The sequence below is a fragment of the Gobius niger genome (assembly GCF_951799975.1).
Source record: "Gobius niger genome assembly, chromosome: 17".
Classification (NCBI taxonomy): domain Eukaryota; kingdom Metazoa; phylum Chordata; class Actinopteri; order Gobiiformes; family Gobiidae; genus Gobius; species Gobius niger.
Genome location: NC_136868.1, coordinates 22,086,433 through 22,105,179, shown reverse-complemented (window position 1 = coordinate 22,105,179; position 18,747 = coordinate 22,086,433).

The window sequence follows — 18,747 nt, the reverse complement described above, 5'->3', positions numbered from 1 at the left end:
CCAGAACAGTCACACCGACTCACGTCACAGTCACAGACCCGCGTCACAGACACAGACCCGCGTCACAGACCCACGTCACAGACCCACGGCACAGACCCACAGACCCACGTCACAGACCCACGTCACAGACCCACAGACCCACGTCACAGACCCGCGTCACAGACCCGCGTCACAGACCCGCGTCACAGACCCACGTCACAGACCCACGGCACAGACCCACGTCACAGACCCACGTCACAGACCCACGTCACAGACCCACGTCACAGACCCACAGACCCACGTCACAGACCCGCGTCACAGACCCACGTCACAGACTCACAGACCCACGTCACAGACCCACGTCACAGACCCACAGACCCACGTCACAGACCCACGTCACAGACCCGCGTCACAGACCCGCGTCACAGACCCACGTCACAGACCCACGTCACAGACTCACAGACCCACGTCACAGACCCACGTCACAGACCCACAGACCCACGTCACAGACACACGTCACAGTCACAGACCCGCGCCACAGACCCGCGTCACAGACCCACGTCACAGACCCACAGACCCACGTCACAGACCCACGTCACAGACCCACAGACCCACGTCACAGACCCGCGTCACAGACCCGCGTCACAGACCCACGTCACAGACCCACGTCACAGACTCACAGACCCACGTCACAGACCCACAGACCCACGTCACAGACACACGTCACAGTCACAGACCCGCGTCACAGACCCACGTCACAGACCCACGTCACAGACCCACGTCACAGACCCACGTCACAGACCCACAGACCCACGTGACAGTCACAGACCCGCGTCACAGACCCGCGTCACAGACCCACGGCACAGACCCACGTCACAGACCCACGTCACAGACCCACAGACCCACGTCACAGACCCACAGACCCACGTGACAGTCACAGACCCACGTCACAGACCCGCGGCACAGACCCACGGCACAGACCCACGGCACAGACCCACGGCACAGACCCACGGCACAGTCACAGACCCGCGTCACAGACCCGCGTCACAGACCCACGTCACAGACCCGCGTCACAGACCCACGTCACAGACCCACGTCACAGACCCACAGAGTTGAGGTTAAAAGTTGAAAAGCTCATCTTTTTCTTCATAATTTATAATACTACAGGTTTTTTGTAGTTTGATTAAGGATGGGCCGGATTACAGAAAGAGACGCCATGCTCCAACGGCTTCATAAACTGCGGTTAGAAAAGGCCCGCCTAAGAGAGGATCTTGACAGCATCCTCTTAAACAGAAATCCAACGCGACGATCTCCTTGGAAAACTGCGATTTCCTGCCTGAATTACTTTTTTATAGGCGTCATGATCTTGTTTGCCGTCCTAGGTGTGATGGCGTCCATCCAAACGATTATGCATGGAGCAGATTGGTTCTTCGTAGCCCTGACAGATCTCCGTGAAGTAACAGAGTTGATCATTCATTTTCTAATCAGTGCAACGACCCATCTCACGTTCAACTTTGGGCCAGTAACCATTTTTGTCTCTCCTCTCTCTTTCTGCCCCTTCCAGCTCCCGGACTGGGTTCCTTTTAAAAGGTCTTACCTGGCCATAACAATAATGGATCATGTTGTACCATGGGAAATGGTAAATCTCCACATGTACCCTTCGATTTTCCTGTATCTGCCTCCGCTGTCATCTCTGTCTTTCTCCGCCTTCCCTCCGTTCACCGTGTCCGTGATCTGCATTTCTGTTTCACACAGATCTGTCCCTTTGGAGATGGTAGGTTTCAGATTGTATATGCCTCTGAGTTCATTGCTACGGCTAAGATTGAGCAATGTAAAAATTGGAGTTCAGCTGTTCCCAGGAATCCAAAAGCAGAACTTGAAGTCGCCCATCGCTGAAGAATCTGTAATTGCCGACCACACCATCCCAAATGAACTATTTATCGACCAAACGGAAACAGCCCAGATTATCGACCAAATCGACCAAACGGAAACAGCCCAGATTATCGACAACCTTCAAGGAGAAGTCTCTCCTCTGACCTATGAATCGGCCGTCATATCCAGCCTCCTTGGCTGGTGGCTCCTCGTTTCAAAGAGCCATTTTTAAAACTCCAGGTCAGTCTGCTGCTTTAGCCCCACCTTGCCCTCTCACTGACCTGCATGTCCAAGTTAATACCGTAATGCCTACACAGATATTTAAGATTTAGTTGGTCATTTGACCAGGATTGTTCCACTTGTTCTGAGATGTTTTTGACTCGTTTCAACACATTTTGTCGTCATGTCAGATTAATTTACTTGCCAATGGGGTAAGAACGTTTCTTTTGTCCCATTTCCAGTTTTAATTTCTTATTTCAAGCGAGATTACCTCTGCTAGTTTGAGGACATTTCTCACTGGTTCTGAGGTAATCTTGCTTGAAATAAGAAATTAAAACGGCAACAAAAGAAATGTTCTTATCCCATTGGCAAGTAAATTAATCTGAAATATCGACAAAATGTGTTGAAACGAGTCAGAGCATCTCAGAACAAGTGGAACAATCTTGGTCAAATAACCAGCTGAATCTCTTTTTTTTCTTTGTAGAAGGTTCATTCTGTCTTCTTAAGTTAAGTCTATTACAGTTTTGTTTCTTTTAGTAAGACTGAAGGTTTAGTTTACCTGCTTGACTAGTTTCGATCACTTCCTGTGATCTTCCTCAGAAGCGACACCTTTGTCCAGATGTCGCTTCTGAGGAAGATCACAGGAAATGATCGAAACTAGTCAAGCAGGTAAACTAAACCTTCTGTCTTACTAAAAGAAACAAAACTGTTATAGAACCAATTGAATCTTATACAAATCTATACGTTTGTTAAGTGTGACGTCGCGACTTACGCTTCCGGGTCCCAGCATACCGGCTAACATGCGAGAAAACATTAATACAACAATCAATATTTCTGAAACTCAACGGGGAGTGACTGAACCTACTTATTTCTCAGACTCATTAGCCAAAAATGCCGCACCTCCTGCTAAAAAAGCATTATTTACTGAAGTCGGTACTTCTGGGGTTAGCGAAGCTACTGCGCTGTTAGCATTTGTCTCCGCTAAACCGGAAGTACCGGAAGTATTTTGGTAAATATTGCTTTTATAGCAGTAAGTTCAGCATTTTTGTGTTGAGTTTCAGATATATTGATTGTGGTATCAAAGAGTTTTTTGTAGTTTCTCGCACATCTACGACCCTGGAAGTAGAGCTATGATGTCACCACTTAACAAACGTGATGGAAAAAGTAACTTTACTAATTGTTTTTCTCGAGTAGAAGTAAGAAGTTGTGACGCAAACATTCACTCAAGTAAAAGTAGAAAAAATACTTGTGTTAATGTTGCTCGAGTACTGAGATTACGGAGTAACTGTTTGAGCAAAAAAGTTTGATCTATTTTCAATTAGGCCATAAAATCATGTTGAAATTGTGGTAATTACAAAGAAAGTTCAAAGACAAAAGAAACGAGACGCACGAGACAAGCTACTTTTATTATATATTATATACTATTATATACTGTAGATATAAATGAAGCATTTGCCGCATTTACTCACAGTGGAAAGTAATAAACAGATACTTCACTGAATTTTAGCGTAGAGATAAGTAAGTACTAGATGCAATTATACGCAAATTTGTTCATAAATTCATGTTGATGCACTATACCATTGGTTCTCAACCTGGGGGTCAGGCCCCAATTTGGGGGGGTCGCCAGATCATGTAGATAAAATATACATACTTTTTTAGTGTGTATTATAATATTTTATTGTGGCATGTGTGTGCCATTATATGTTCATAATTTGATGAATTTTATTTTAGCCATTTGTTTTTTCTTTGTTTTTAAAGAATTATGTAGGCTAATGTTCCGATTTCTCACAGTGTGACCCGGGCGGGGGGTCACGAACCCCTTTAACAGTTATAATGGGGGTCGCGGCTCCAAAAGGTTGAGAACCAATGCATTAGATTATGAGGTATACAAATATTTTAATGCACACAATGCACCATAAAACATCGAGTATGTAAAAAGACTTGCATCAACTGTATTTTAATGGCCTAATTGTTTTTGGAAAAGGACATATTCTTGATTTGGTTTGAAAACATTTGAACACATGCAGCAAAGTCTTCACTTCAGCATCCCATGTCTGTTTCCTTTAACCTCCCAAAATTAGTAGAGTCTTTCAACACAATGTTTTGAGAAACAAATCATATCTGGACATTGAGTAGAGGATAAGGATGTTATACAAACTGCCTCAAAAAAACAAAACAAACAAACCTGGATTCAACAGAGTCCATGAGCATCGTTTGGAGCTGCTGGAGAAGCCTTTGCACAGCGGTCACACTCTCCCATCATCAACACAAGATCTTGGGGAAGAATTAATGCAACACTGGATCTTTTGGACCTTGCGGGAGCTATTTGAAACAATGCCTCAGCAAATATGTGCCAAGCTAAAGGTGGTACAGGCAGTGCATCAGAGCCTTAGAGATCTGTTAGCGTTTCTTTCTCATTATTGACAACTAGACCAACACAGTAAACACCACGGACTTATCACACTAAAGAAACACACCCAGATCACACAAACCCCATGCTTCATGCACTCGAGGATCCACCGCTGATAAGAAACCTTGCTTGGACTAGCACCCAAAAACTGATTTGAGAGACCCAAAAGAGAACTGTCCACCGAGGACTATCTGTAGAAAGCTGCTCCGCTTGAGCAGCTGAGCTGTCTCATTGATCTGCCTCTCCTCAGAGTCCAGCCTGTGCATTCACTCTTGTTTTCTACGCCTTGGTGAGTTCACTTTGGAAAACATCGCCTGTGGGAGAGGTGGAGGAGACTCTTAAAAACCTTCCTCTCACACCTTTGCTGGAAAAAAGCAAATAAAGTTTGCCTCTACCCTGGCACCGGTCTGAAGCAATGATGTCATCTCTTAAAATGGAAATTGTATGCATGCTTTGTTGGGCGCTGCTTTATGTATGCTGTCATGCACAATGTAGATAGGGAAGCAAATCTGGCGCTTACACACACATTAATATGGATGTGTGGATGCATGTCGACGTGCCAAAGCCTCCTGGTGTATGGTTTGCACATCCATGTCATGAGAGCAAAATAGAGGTCTAAATCCCCTCTCACCCACTTATAATTCGATATCCTAGGTCTCTACCTTACATTTCACTTCTGTTTTTCTCTTTTCTCGAGCTCTCTTCTCTCCCTCTGTGGGCTAAAAACAATACAGTGTGCGCCTGAGCTGCCTTTTGTTGTGTTTTGGCCCTGTGCCGTGACCGCTCCTCGGTGGGTGGATTACTCCTGTCTACAGTAAAGCAGTTTACTCTAAAGGCTTCAGCTCATAATGTTCACAGGTTGTACATGGACTTGCCTGTAACCAATAAAGTTATGGAAAATGATATCAGCTCTGTATGGAAATGTGTAAAGTTCTTGAGCGCTTTGACTCTGTAGGTGTTTTACAGCTACAGTGATATTTTCCTTACATGGTCCTATTAAACTAAACTTAACTTTCAGCTTTAAAAGTGTTGAGGACAAGGTGTACTTTTCTTTTTTTTTATCAAACCTAATGCCATTTCAATTGAAAGGTTTCTAATCATCCAACAGCTCTGTTTATATTGTGAAACATTGCTGCTTTACGATGTCATTGTTTGGAAATTATAGGACTACCAATTATTATTTTGAAAGGGGTTAAGACAATATGGGCAAAGTACTGCTAATATAGTTGCTACAGCCTTTCAAATGATCAATTTATGCATGTAACTCTCTCCAGTAAACTAACTCTTTTTGAATCTTAACATGTGCCAGGACTGGAGAGTTGTCCTCCCTAAAATGATCCGAACATTGACTTCTCTAGTCCCCAACCTTAGCCATAGACACCGGTGAAGATAAGCTTGGATTGAGAATTGAGATGCTCTTTGAAGTTCCCAGTAACGCCCCTATCTGTGCCATCCAGTTTGGAATCAGATACTTGCCGACATTGCTGGTCAGGTTAAGGTTAATTCATTTAGATTTTCGTCCAATTAGTCTATGCCCCTTGGTGGACCTTTGATTCAGCATCCATATTAATAAGTGAAACCAAAGACCGTCATTCAATAGTACACATTTACTGATAAGATATCATTGGGATGCCATCGGGGCCAACAGCTGCCCTGTCGTCTGCAAAGCTTTGTTAGGTCATTTTCCAATGTGCAGCCAACAGTCATACATTCAAAAAACATGATGACCAGTAGCCTAGACAGACATTAAACATTTATTGGGAACACCTAATCCCTTTTATAATGGCATCAGTCTGTCCAACTCATCTCATGACATTTCCAAATACTGCACCATTCGTCTCCCCGCAAAGTCTTCAAACCTCCATTGTCCATTTGGGAACCATTACCATCTTCCTGGACCTTTTTACTGTGCATTGGGTATGGTTTTGCATGCTGGTCTTTGCTTTAAAAATACCATATTAAAGTTTCAAAACCTACATACCCAAGTTCTGTTTCTTTATGGGGGATTTTTGCAGAGGACAACTGCTTCAGCTGCTGTGGTGAGACGGGCTGCATTTAACATTACATGGAGAAGAATTTCTTCTATCGTTAAACTAAACATCGCTCGCCAACATTATGAAGGAAGTGAACCCCTTTTTACCAACGAAAAGCCGAATTCAGTTTGGGGTTTTCTTTTATGAGCTTTCAAACTTATAGACCATATCGGAATAGCCCCTCCCTTATGTGCATGAGGTCTTTTAACATACTTGGCCAGGGTCATAAGTAATAACGCAACAATAAAACTAGGAATGCATGTTTGAGTAAGAAATTACAATCGTAGGGGGGAAGGATTTTTAATTTTTTTTCATTGGTTGAAGCAGAACTAAGTAACTTATAACAGGCCATAAATGGAACTGCATGTCTCTGTGATGGTGTTTTTCTGGATGTTTGTGCCTGTTGTATGTCCCATTCTATCTGTCTTGACATCAACCTGCCATGGGACTACGGATGAAAATTAGCCTACAAAAAAAAACACATGTTGATTAATGTGCACTGTCCCAATTCAAATAAAGCTAAAAAAAAAAAAAAAAAAAGTTAGCTTTCCCTATTAGCCTGATAGCTTCTTCTTCGTGGTTCCACTAGTGTGTACTGGTGGCTCCGACCCGGTGCTGGCAAAGTTGCAAGCGTGGTTTTCTGGCCAGAGACACCATTGTATTACCCCCAGAGGGACTACGAAAAGGATTTGTTTAGGTAAACGCATTACATAGTACTGCTTTAAAAACCTAGGACATATTACAGATGATAATAGGGCTGTGCAATTAATTGAAATTCAATTACGATTTCGATCATTACACTAGACCAGGGGTGTCCAAAGTGCGGCCAGACCAATTTTTGGTAATTTTTTATTTGAAATGTAATAATTCTACACAATTCTAACCAAAAAACTAACATTTTATTGTGAGACAGACCGGGCATGAAGGTTTTAAGCATAAGTTAAGGTGTGGGGCACAATTTAAACCTCTGCTAGTCGAAGGTTTCGCGGCACTAACAACCAATCTATGGCCCTTCTTCACCTTGTGTACGCTTCAATATGCAGCTCCCTATGAAAAACGTTTAGACACCCCTGCACTCGGCGATCACAGAAATAGCATGATTGAGAAACAAACTATTATTAAGGATGCCCTCCCGCTTGTTCATCCAAAGCGCAAAAAGTCCGTCCTGCGTGGTTTGAGTGACGCGTCTGATCAGCTGAAATACCAGCGCAGCGTGATGGAACAGTGAATAATAACGTACTAATATTTTTTATACCTAGCTCTTGAGATAACGCCACTGTTAAGTGCTCATCTTGTGCTGAAGGGAGAACAGCTGTTTAGAAGAATCAATATCCTTTGCCCAAGCACTGGTTTTGTTCATGAGCAGATCTCCTTCGATATTATAGCAAACTCTTGTTATTTCATGCAGCTGTGATGATAGTTTCTGTTCCCTTCGCATTTCACGTGCTAAAGGCTCATGCTTGGGTCCAACATAAAAACATTAGAGCTGTGTGATGATGACATCAGGCCGTGCGGCTCTGTTGGACAGGTGTGAGGGCTGGCCAGCAGGGGGCAAGTATCTCTCAAAAGAGGATTAGTTTAGAAACGTGAGCATATTTGATATATTTTTTTAATGTCCAAAGAACATGCTGTGCATAGTTGTTTTTTAAATAAATACAAACATGAATAAATTATAATACAATAATACAACAAATAATTGTTTGATCGTGATTTCAATTGTTACTAAAATAATCGTGATTATTATTTTTTCTTTAATCGAGCAGCCCTAGATGATAATAGGAAAAGCTGCCTAAAACCTGATGTACCCATTATGCAGGGTTGTCTGATCACCCCTTTTTCTATATAACGTCAAATTCCTGTGATAAAAGAAACTTGCTCCCACTTTCCGTGTGATTTCTAAATAAGGAAATGCAAGAGCGGAAGATGGATCGATAACTCCACTGTATTTCTCGGCGATAACCCTATGCCACAATAGCTATTTCCAAGAGACTCCTTTCTTTGAGCCAATCTGTGATCTAGTATTGCGCATTGCCACAGGGAAATCCACAATAAGCCACTGGACTTTGCATGCTCTGCCACATGATAAGAACCTCTGCCTGCCTTTTTAAGATTATATTCTAGAGATCGATCAGTGGCATCACTGTGGATGCGGTCATATTTGAAACAGCGCTTTGGGAAGAGCGCGAGGTGAACTATGGCCAGTCAAAGCGTATGATAGGTTGCAGAGAGCGGTCTGGATTCAATCTCGGACAAATAAATCACGGCTTAATACCTGTCCAATATAATTCCTCCTCTCCATCTGTGACTGAAATACTGGCTCAGAACCATCGGTGCGAACTGCATCTCAAAGAAAAAAAAAAAGAAAAAAAGAGAGAGGGGCGCGTTGAATGGGGAGGCTATGGAGAAGATGGAGGAGTAGCAGGAGCTTGAAATAAGTCATATAAATTAGTAGCAGAATTTGATCCTTCTTGAAATGATGTGTTCAGTTCTTTTGCAGTTCTTTACCATTTTTCTTGTAGACGATGATGTACTGGTAGCCTTATTCATTTAAAGCTAATCCTTTTAAAGAACAGCACACAGATATGATCAGGCAACCTCCTTGAAAAACAAAACAAAAACGCTCCCATTTCAAAAGAACATTAATTATCCTTAAGCCCAGTGGTTCTCCTGTGTTTACATGCCTCGCTTGGGCTTCCTCCGGTGGTACTCGAGGTCATCTGAAATGAGACTTTATTAATTTCCACAAGAGATCATTTCATTGAGGCTTTAGCAATGCATTAAAGTGGGTGTTTTCCTGGTTTGTGCCGTCAGTTTAGCCTCGCTGCATCATCAAGTTGCCTAAATACGTTCTATTGTTTCCAGTGTAAACCATCTCCATCATTTATAAATTGCAATAGAACTTTCTCAGCCCTCTCCTGACTTAGCCTGACCCCAAGCCAAAGCTGAAGGAAGACGTTGGGGATTGGGTTACTTGTAAATTAAAAGATTACACATGCCCAAAGAGAAGCCGCTCAAGCCGCGTCACCCGTAACACTAGCTAGCCGCTGGTCTCCAGGTAAATTAGCAGGATTAAAAAGACAGGTGCTCAAGCTCTTTTTTTTCCCTCTATGGGGCGTCTCTCACCTCAGCGGCCCTGACAAGTGCGTCAAATTGCAACACAAAAAAGCCATTGTAAAATACAGGCACCCCTTTGCTGCAGTCTAATTATACGTCTTTGCGTTGGGATTCGCGCCGCTTGCTATTTCATCACGTGGGACCTGTTAAATCGGTTAATGCAGGCTTGATTCCAAACACCTCTCACTCTCATTTCGCAGAGTTCAAATTGTCTGGAAAGGCTGAAGGATTAAGGAGGCATCTTTTTGCTGTTGTGCACACACAAGCCTGGGAGATTAGCGTCTGATAAACAAGCACTCAATTAATGAGACGATGGAGTTGCAACAGTGGTTCAAATACTTGTTGGCAGCGCAAGAAACAAAGGTTGGTTTGATAAACTGACGTAAAGGGATCATTTCACTGGAGCAGTGAAGAAAAAAAAAAGGAAAGAAAAAAGGGCTCAATCTGTTTAGGGTGTTTTGTTTACAAGGCTTTGGGAATGATGTTGTCGAGTCCGTTTTACAAATACAGATCTGGGCCAGGATGTTCTGTACCTTGATGGATGATTTGCCAAGAGTAGTTCGAAATCCGCGCAGTAATCTTCACTTTACTGTGCGGATGCCAAATTACTCCTGGTATTATTACGCCTTTCTAATATAGTTCCCCCTTTTATCCGCTTAGAAAATCCACATTGTTTAATTTTGTGTAATTATACTTTGTAGTGTAACACTTCACGTAACCATATATATATATATATAAATAGGGAAAACGTGGAAGAGCTTGGTAGCTTCTATCTTGACCTGTTTTGGAGCTATAGTGGAGAGGGGGAGAGGCTAAATGCTAACGCCGTCTGCGCTGTGTTTATGTGACTGAAGGCACGGGTGAAGATCAGACAGGTCCTAAAGAACTCGTCAAAGCTAAGGTAGGAACATACAGTATCTCAGTATGTAAAAACGGTGGCCTATTCCTTTAAAGGAACAGGCCACCGTTTTTCCATGCTGAGATATGTTCTTACCTGAGCTTGGATGAGTTGATGCGTACCTGTCTGGTCTTTGTGCGTGCCCTCAGTCACGCAAAACAACCAAAGATGTTGTTAGCATTTAGCCTGTCCTAATGGATTCCTATGACTCCAAACGGGGGGTGAAGTTGGAAGCTACCAAGCTCTTCCACTGGCACACACAAAGACCAGACAGGTACGTATCAGCTCATCTAAGCTCAGGTACGAGCACATCTCAGCTCTTCCCTTCCTTTAAGCACTGGAAACCCATACACTGACCTATTCAATACTGTTGTGAGAATTTCAAAGTATCGTGTCATACAGCTGAGACTTGTTTGATTTATTCCCAGAAAAAAAAAACACATTTAGTATAGTACTTTTATCTTGCCTCTAGAAGCAGATGTTTGATGATTTAACTCCTGCTTCTTTGCCACTTCTTCACTAATACCACTGTGCCGTTCTTCCTAACCTGAAACTAAACACCTGAACAAAGGCAGTGGAAAAGGACCATGACCAAACTGCAAAAAAAAACACTTGGTCAAGCTGCGCAAGGAACAATGCCTGGGGGCTCTCTGCTTTACAACGTCTGGCCACCATTCCGCTTTCATTCCAATTTTTCAGTTTTTCTTGCCAGACCGTATTTTTTCTTTGAGCCGTTTATTCCTCTGCAGAAATACATGTATCTCTCTGAACCTTGGCAAGGGGACCGACAAAAGCTTGCACCATTCCCCACGAAAAGGCTGGACGGTATGGATTTCGTGATGGTCAAGGAGCAAAAGAAAAGCGTTGGCCATCATTAAAGGCTTCTTTGCATCGCTCCTGCTTTTCATTCACCCCCATTATTCCCACGCGGGCTCTTAAAACGTCACAACAGGTTTACAGCACAGAAGATTCATTTAACATTACATTACCGCCACAGGGACGTTGGCTTGCTGCCTATAAATGGAGAAAATAAAAGGAAAATGACAGAACATGGTGGCTCATACTCAAAAACTCTCAACTACTCGGGGAAAAGCGCTTCTCCTCAGCCAATAATAGGAGCGTTCTGGCTACATGTTGATTATTCTTGCTGAGTCTTATGTGCTCATTAAAAATGAATTCATAATCATGTTAAAAGCTTGCCGAGATGACATTTTGAGAGGAGTCAGAGTGGAGCCAGTGTACTGTACATACAATTAGCTCGACTTCAGCTAAGCCTGGTTCCGGAGTTGATGAAATAACTCTATCTAATTAATTGAGAAGATAATTTATTCTTATTCTTTTGATATAGTTGCACATAAGTGAATCAAATTTAGCGGGCGTGTTTCGGCGCGACATGGCTCACGGCGAGAAGGTTTCAATCTCAGATCATGTGCAATTACTCCCCGTTTCTGGTACTCCCCATTCTCGGATCACTCCAGAACTTGCACTTAAGCAAATCAGCCTTATAGCTTCTCAACTCTATGAAGACCCTGGCCCAAGATCTAGTTATGTCAGCTGCAACTTTCTTTTACACGGGTTTGGAGCTTTAAAGGAACCGGCCACCGTTCTTCTAGCTTCGGCCCCATAGAGGAGAAGGGAAGCTAAATGCTAACAACATCTGGTCGTTTTGATTGACCGAACACACGCACAAAGACAAGCCAGAGCATCAACTCGTCTAAGCTTAGGTAAGAATATGTCTCAGTCTGGAAACACAGTGGCCGGTTCCTTTAAAAAAACGACCGCTGGAAGTTCACATAAGGCAGTAGGAAGAAGAATGGGCTGATTTGAGGCTATAATAGACTGATAGTGCATCGGTGAAACAGGCCATCAGTATGATCTGTGATGACCAAGGTTAGGGCAGAACAAGTAATATTAAAACTCTAAATCAAGCCTCGGCCTTCGAGCAGTACTACCTTCCAATCTGTCCTGCCACACCTTGTCCCACCTATTTTTTTTTTTTTTTTTTTCAAGGGCCAGGAATACCAGGACATGCTAACTTTTGGTTCACTGTTATAATAATTGTAATATTGATATAGTTTTGGGCATGCATTATCCACACTGTCTGAAGCAGATACTTCTGGTATTCATTTTGCAGAGGCTCGGGGTAGAAGCGTGTGTAAAGGTGCATACGTGGTGCAATGATATGAATTAGGTTAACATCTTATATCAGCTTAAGTGACTGTTGCACATTCTACATCAAAAACATTACAGCTCCTTATCAACACTTGAAATAACATGAACTTCCATTTGAAGTAATTGAAAAAAGTAAATGGTTAAAACATAAACACACTAAGTCTTCATAACAGGCCTGCTGCTGCTATTACCAGGGGATGTGCACAGATCCCTTCACGTTCTGCACAAGTCATAACAAATAACAGTGAATATCATGCATTAATGTCTCACTAGTTTCTGTTGTGACGTCATCTGAGTGCGTACCCGTAATAAACTACAGAATGTACTGGGTTTCACAGCGATGTAAAAGGAGGACAGCTTAAAAAGCAATTAAAAGACAAAACATAATGCTCTATCTGGTAAAAAGTCCTTTTTTAAAAGTTGCTGTTAATTTTTCCTCACCTACAATTTTTTTTTAATTTCATGAATCCATTAATTTATGAAGTTATAACTGTAAAATACTTAAGTGAAAAAGGCATGTATAAATTAGTCATAGTTATTGCTCAGATTTATGTAATGGTAGTTATGCACGTGTGTAGCTGAGGGCTGTTAGTGTGTTTCCTGTGACTGAATGAGACGGCCTGGATGTCAAGCTCTCTTTCTTCAGTGCGAGACCCTTTGGTGCAGGTCAGTGAGCATACAAGCAGCGGAACAAAGCTGCAACACTTAGCAGAAGCAGCCCTCTGTGGGCCGTCTCACTGTTGTCACATGCATGACATGGCAGACATGCAGACCATACATCCTGGATGCAACCATGCTTCCTTAACACATGATAAATTGGACTAAGTGTCTGCTGGCATCGCACCCGTTGGCTTTCTGATCACTGTACCAGCTGGTCTATAGTATTATTAGGTTTCAGAAGAACCATTCAGATCAGGGGGATGGCAAATTCACAAAACTTTTCCTTTTTTTTACTCCCACCCTATACATCTACCTACTCGTTTCATTGTTTACCCTATTCCCTGCTATGCTATATAGCAGAGGTAGGCAACGTCAGGCCCGGGGGCCAAATCTGGCCCTCCAGTACAGAACCTCTGGCCCCCAAGATGATTTTGAGAAATATTATTATGCAAATAAGGGATCAAATACCTGTTAAAGCACTCATGTATTTTTATAGTGCAGTTTTTACATGTCTTTGCAGATCATCCCACTTGGTCATATATAATGTAAAACAGTGATTCTCAACTGGTGGGTTGGGACTCAAAAGTGGGTCGCGAGCCTATAGGGAGCTTTTTTTTTTCAACATTTTCCATCTGAAACTACACGGAAACACACTGGAGTCTGTTCAAATTAACACTATTGGGTTGTTTTGATCATAATTTCAGTCTTGAAAGCAAACGGCTTGCTCAATAAAAACGTGTTGTAAATACAATATTTTATGCGATATATGACAAATGACAGTTTTATTTGGGTCGCAGCTTGTCATTAAGGTAATGGCAGGCCTCGGACTCGGACCACTTTAGAGTCACTGATGTAAAATGTTGGTATCTGTAGAAAATGATTGTTAACTTTTGGCGACACTGGTGAGGTTCAGCCAGTTTAGGCAATGATGAAAATTGGCCTCTGTGATGCAAACTTGCCGACCCCTGCTATTTAGAATATTAACAGTAATAATCAGTATGAATATTATTGTAGAATAAAATGGAAACCTATGGATTAAGTTCACACTCTTACATCTCTTTATCCACCTGGCCTTGAGGTTCTTCAAATTGATGAAAAAAGCATTGTAGCATTTCCAACCACTTCAAAGGTGAATGGAGAATAACCATGTGGACATACATACTTGTTACAACACACTTTCTTCGGCACTTGTCGTTTGCATTATATATGTTTTATGTTTTTCAGCTTGTTTGGTGTGGTAATTGCAGGATTAAAAGCCTTCTTTAACCGAGTTCAAGCGCATCTCATTGCAATAACGGCAACAATACCAAAGAGCCTTTATGTAAGTCAGCTTTTCACCAGGTTGGAATTAAAAAGAGACTTACATGTCTGTAGTGAAGTGACTTATAGTATAAGAAGTATAAGATATTTTCTTCATAAACACACACTTCCTCTGGCCCCCGAAAACTGAGAGTGTTCTTTGTTCTCCAGGCGTGGGCATATCTTTACCTACCGCAAGTGTTTTACTGTTGTAAGAGAAGAAACACACTCTAAACTGCTGCAAATGCAATTGAGAGCAGAGAATTTCATTAAGAGGGCAGTAATGGAGTCAGAGTGGTATAACCAGAGGCCCGCTGCTGTGAACCGCCAGTGCACAAGTGTAACAAGAGTGAATTTAGCACCCGACGTGGGCATTTTGTTAATCCAGCCCGGTAATTCAGTTCTTCCTCCCTCATCTTTCAATTATCATTATCATAAAATGAAGTGAGGCCTGAGAAGCTCTACTTGCAGCCTAGTTTCATCCAATTACCCGCTCCACAGCCCAGTGTTCTCATCTGTTTTAAAGATGGATTTGGGGACTTATGCACTATTTCCTTTTGGCATATAAATACGACATGTTGGATGGTTCAGACATTGCGTTTTGAAATGATAAAAGCTAGAACCAGCAGAGTGTGGTTTCATAAAAATAAATGTATTTGTCGTGAATGTGAATGTTTTATACTGTTTGCTGTACTGAAAGATGTTTCTGCCAAAGTAAATGAAGCAGGGCAATGCATTTTTATACTTTTATACCGACAAGGAAGTTATACTTTATTCAGGGTTGGTTTGTTGAGGGGGTGTTTCTCAACTTTAGCCTCAAGTGCTCCCAGTTGTGTATTGATTCTGAAAATATTGAAAATGCTTGTACTGGAAAATCAATTTTTGGCTAGGTTAGATTTTTTTTTCACTGTGACCACATTTTAAATTTTTTGACATAAGGCAAACCTGTCACTAAATAAACCTACATTTGGTCATCTCAAAATGTGTATTCCACGTTTTAAATGTAATGTGTGTTTGGACAATAGACTGAGTTATGCCCAGTGTACATTCCAAGATTTTTATATGTCACCGCGCAAGCTGTGGGAATTGTAAAATTGTAAGCCTGCACTCGCCTCCACTGTGCGATAGTTCAAAGAGAGAGTTGTGGCTGTGACCAAAGGTTGTTGTACTGACTTTTAGGCTCCAGAGGCACTTGCCTCAGTCTTAAAGGGATATTTCAGGATTTTTGACATAGGGCCTCATTTCCTAGTTATCCAGAGTGTTGCTGTTTCTGGAGATATTATTTTATTATTATATTATTTTCTTAAATTCATGCAGTTCTTATATTTGAAGAGCTTAGTGGCGCTAGGCTAGTGCATGTCTATGGTATCAGCTAGCCTGCATTAAGAACAGTCTGACCCGCTCCACAGTGCACCTGAGGCAAATCACTTCAAACGCCAAACTCACCATATAAATGTCTGTGTTAATAGAATCATTATAACTGTTTTGCATTTAAATTTGAGCAGCATCAGCTTCTTGGTTGTAAGCTACGCAGCGGCGGAGTGATCTGCTTGAAAATAGTCCCTCAAAATGGGATCGTTCATGTGATGCAAGGTCAGTCATATTCAAAAAAATTATTCTATCGACACAGACATTTATATGGTTAGTCTGGCCTTATAATTGATTTGCCTCAGGTGCTCTGTGGAGCGGGTCAGACTGTTTTTAATGCAGGCTAGCTGATACCATAGACATGCACTAGCCTAGCACCACTAAGCTCTTCAAATATAAGAACTGCATGAATTTAAGAAAAAAAATATCTCCAGAAATCAACAACAATCTGGATAACTAGGAAATGAGGCCCTATGTCAAAAATCCTGAAATTTCCCTTTAAGTTGAGGCAAGTGCTGCATGCTCTGGTGTAACCATGGCTTCTAAAGTTCTTGTGTCCTTTTATAATCGTGGTAGTAGTAATGCCGGTTTATCTTGCAATTCCCATAAGGGGCAAAGGTCAATGACAACAGTCAAATCTTCTTTCTTATTGTATCACAGCTACTAAACAATTAGGCTAATTCTAACCCCAGGCGTTTACCTTTTTCCTCTCCAGCCATTGTTAATAAGCTTCCCTGATGGTCTTAACTTACCATCCGACGCACCATCTTCAGAGCAAGGGCATTAGGGCCAATCGTTAAGAAGATGGAATGAAGTCCTCCAGGAACTGAAAGGCACCTAAATTGCTCTTTTAATTCATTAAGAGGCAGATGTGCGGAATTCATATTCAGAGGCATACTCACCTAGGCAGGGGTGAGAGGGCCTTGCACAAGCACGCTGCCAGCTCACTGACCCATCTCCAATTGCCTCTTGCTGTGTGTGTGGGAACTATCAATCAGTCAAGCCAGGGCACCACACCAGGGCTCTCCGGAATAGAGCTTGGGTAGTCATCAAATATGGATTGAAAGGCGAATAATGTCTTAATTACTGAAAGAAGACAGCTCTGGACAGATTTTTGCAGACAGCGCCCCTAGGCAATGAAGGGCAAAACCAAGAATGGCGAGATCTCTTGGCCTGGTCCTCTTCTTCTTCCTGCATTACCTCTCGCTCCCGTCTGCATCGATCTTATCAGCATGGATGCTCACTGACAGAAAATCCATCAGAGCATGTTCTTAATAAAGCCCCCTGTCTCATTTCAGTTCATTTTCTACGCTCAACGCATTCTGGTCTTCCCCTTGGTGAAGGCAAATGACTTTGAGAAGGTCTGCGAGGCCTAATGTCTAATCTTATGAAAGCAAAGGCTGTAGACATGGATGTGGTGAAAGAAGAGTGGTGAAAGAAGGAATGAGCTCAGCAGAACACATCAAATCTTACTATAAACTCACTTACTTATTACTTATTATTACTCTTTAACTCAACAAATGGAGCAGCAGACACAGCATCGTGTGACACATGTGCAGTGTTTGAACTGTGGCATAAGGCCTTTTAAATCTTTTCTATTTTATTTTAGGAGGAAAAACAGGTCAACGCTAAAAGTTCTTTCTTAATAATGTGCAATATGGAGCTAAAATGATGTAATGATCAGTAATGACTGAGTACAAGGATGTATTCCCTTGATATTTGGAAAGTAGCTGTATTCTAAATACTCTCAAATGAAAGTGTCTTTTTACCAGAATACACTTACTCAAAATGAGTATTCTTATTACGTATTCGAAATACATGTAATTTGCTACTCACCAACTCTGACCACCTGTTATGACCTTATTTGTCACTAATTACAAATGCTAGAAAACACAGTGGAAATTATTTTTGTACTTTCAGTTTTGCTCTATTTTGGGGTGCTTATGTTTCCTTCCTGTTTGAATGTGTGTCTTTTCTACTGCACTAAGCGCCTTTGTTTAGATCACTTGTTATGTATAAGATGGGGAACTGTGGTTCAACTCCATCCACTGAGTGTTTCTCCTCTGTAATTATCATCAAGGTAAAATATTAAAACTGTGACCTTTATTACTCTGAATCCTTCTCATTGAAGCTCATGTGTGCATGGGTAATGCACATCAAAACCAATGTTTATATGAATGCAGTGTAATTAATGTTACAGGTGAACTGAGCCAAGTAATCCTATTAGCCACAGATGTGTGCTAGAAGCGCTGTTTACAAGATGAATAGCAGGCTAAGCCTTAATTGGTTGCTATGTCAACACCCAGTTTCCAAGCAGCAGGGATGTTTGCACTGGGGGGTCGCTTGACCTGTGCTAACTACTCTCCACTATGGTAAAAGTAACCAATAACAATTACTGCAGGATGTGGTGTTTAATTGAACACGCAGTACAGTGTGTGTCTTCAATTACAACATTTGCACAGGATCTTGGCAGGTCAGTGGGTTGTACAAAGTGAAGTTGTCACATTGGTGACTTAACATGGTGAGCACGTCCAATGGGTTTTGTGTTTTGTGTAAATATGAGTCACGTGTAATGAAAGTTCTGTTTGTAAGGTTTAACAATGGCAAGTGCTCTTTACAATTTATTTGCATGTTAAAATGCACATATACAGTCTTTGACATTAAGAACCAGTCAAAAGTTTGGAAACGCTTTTTTGACATATTGGTTTATATTTTATTTTAAG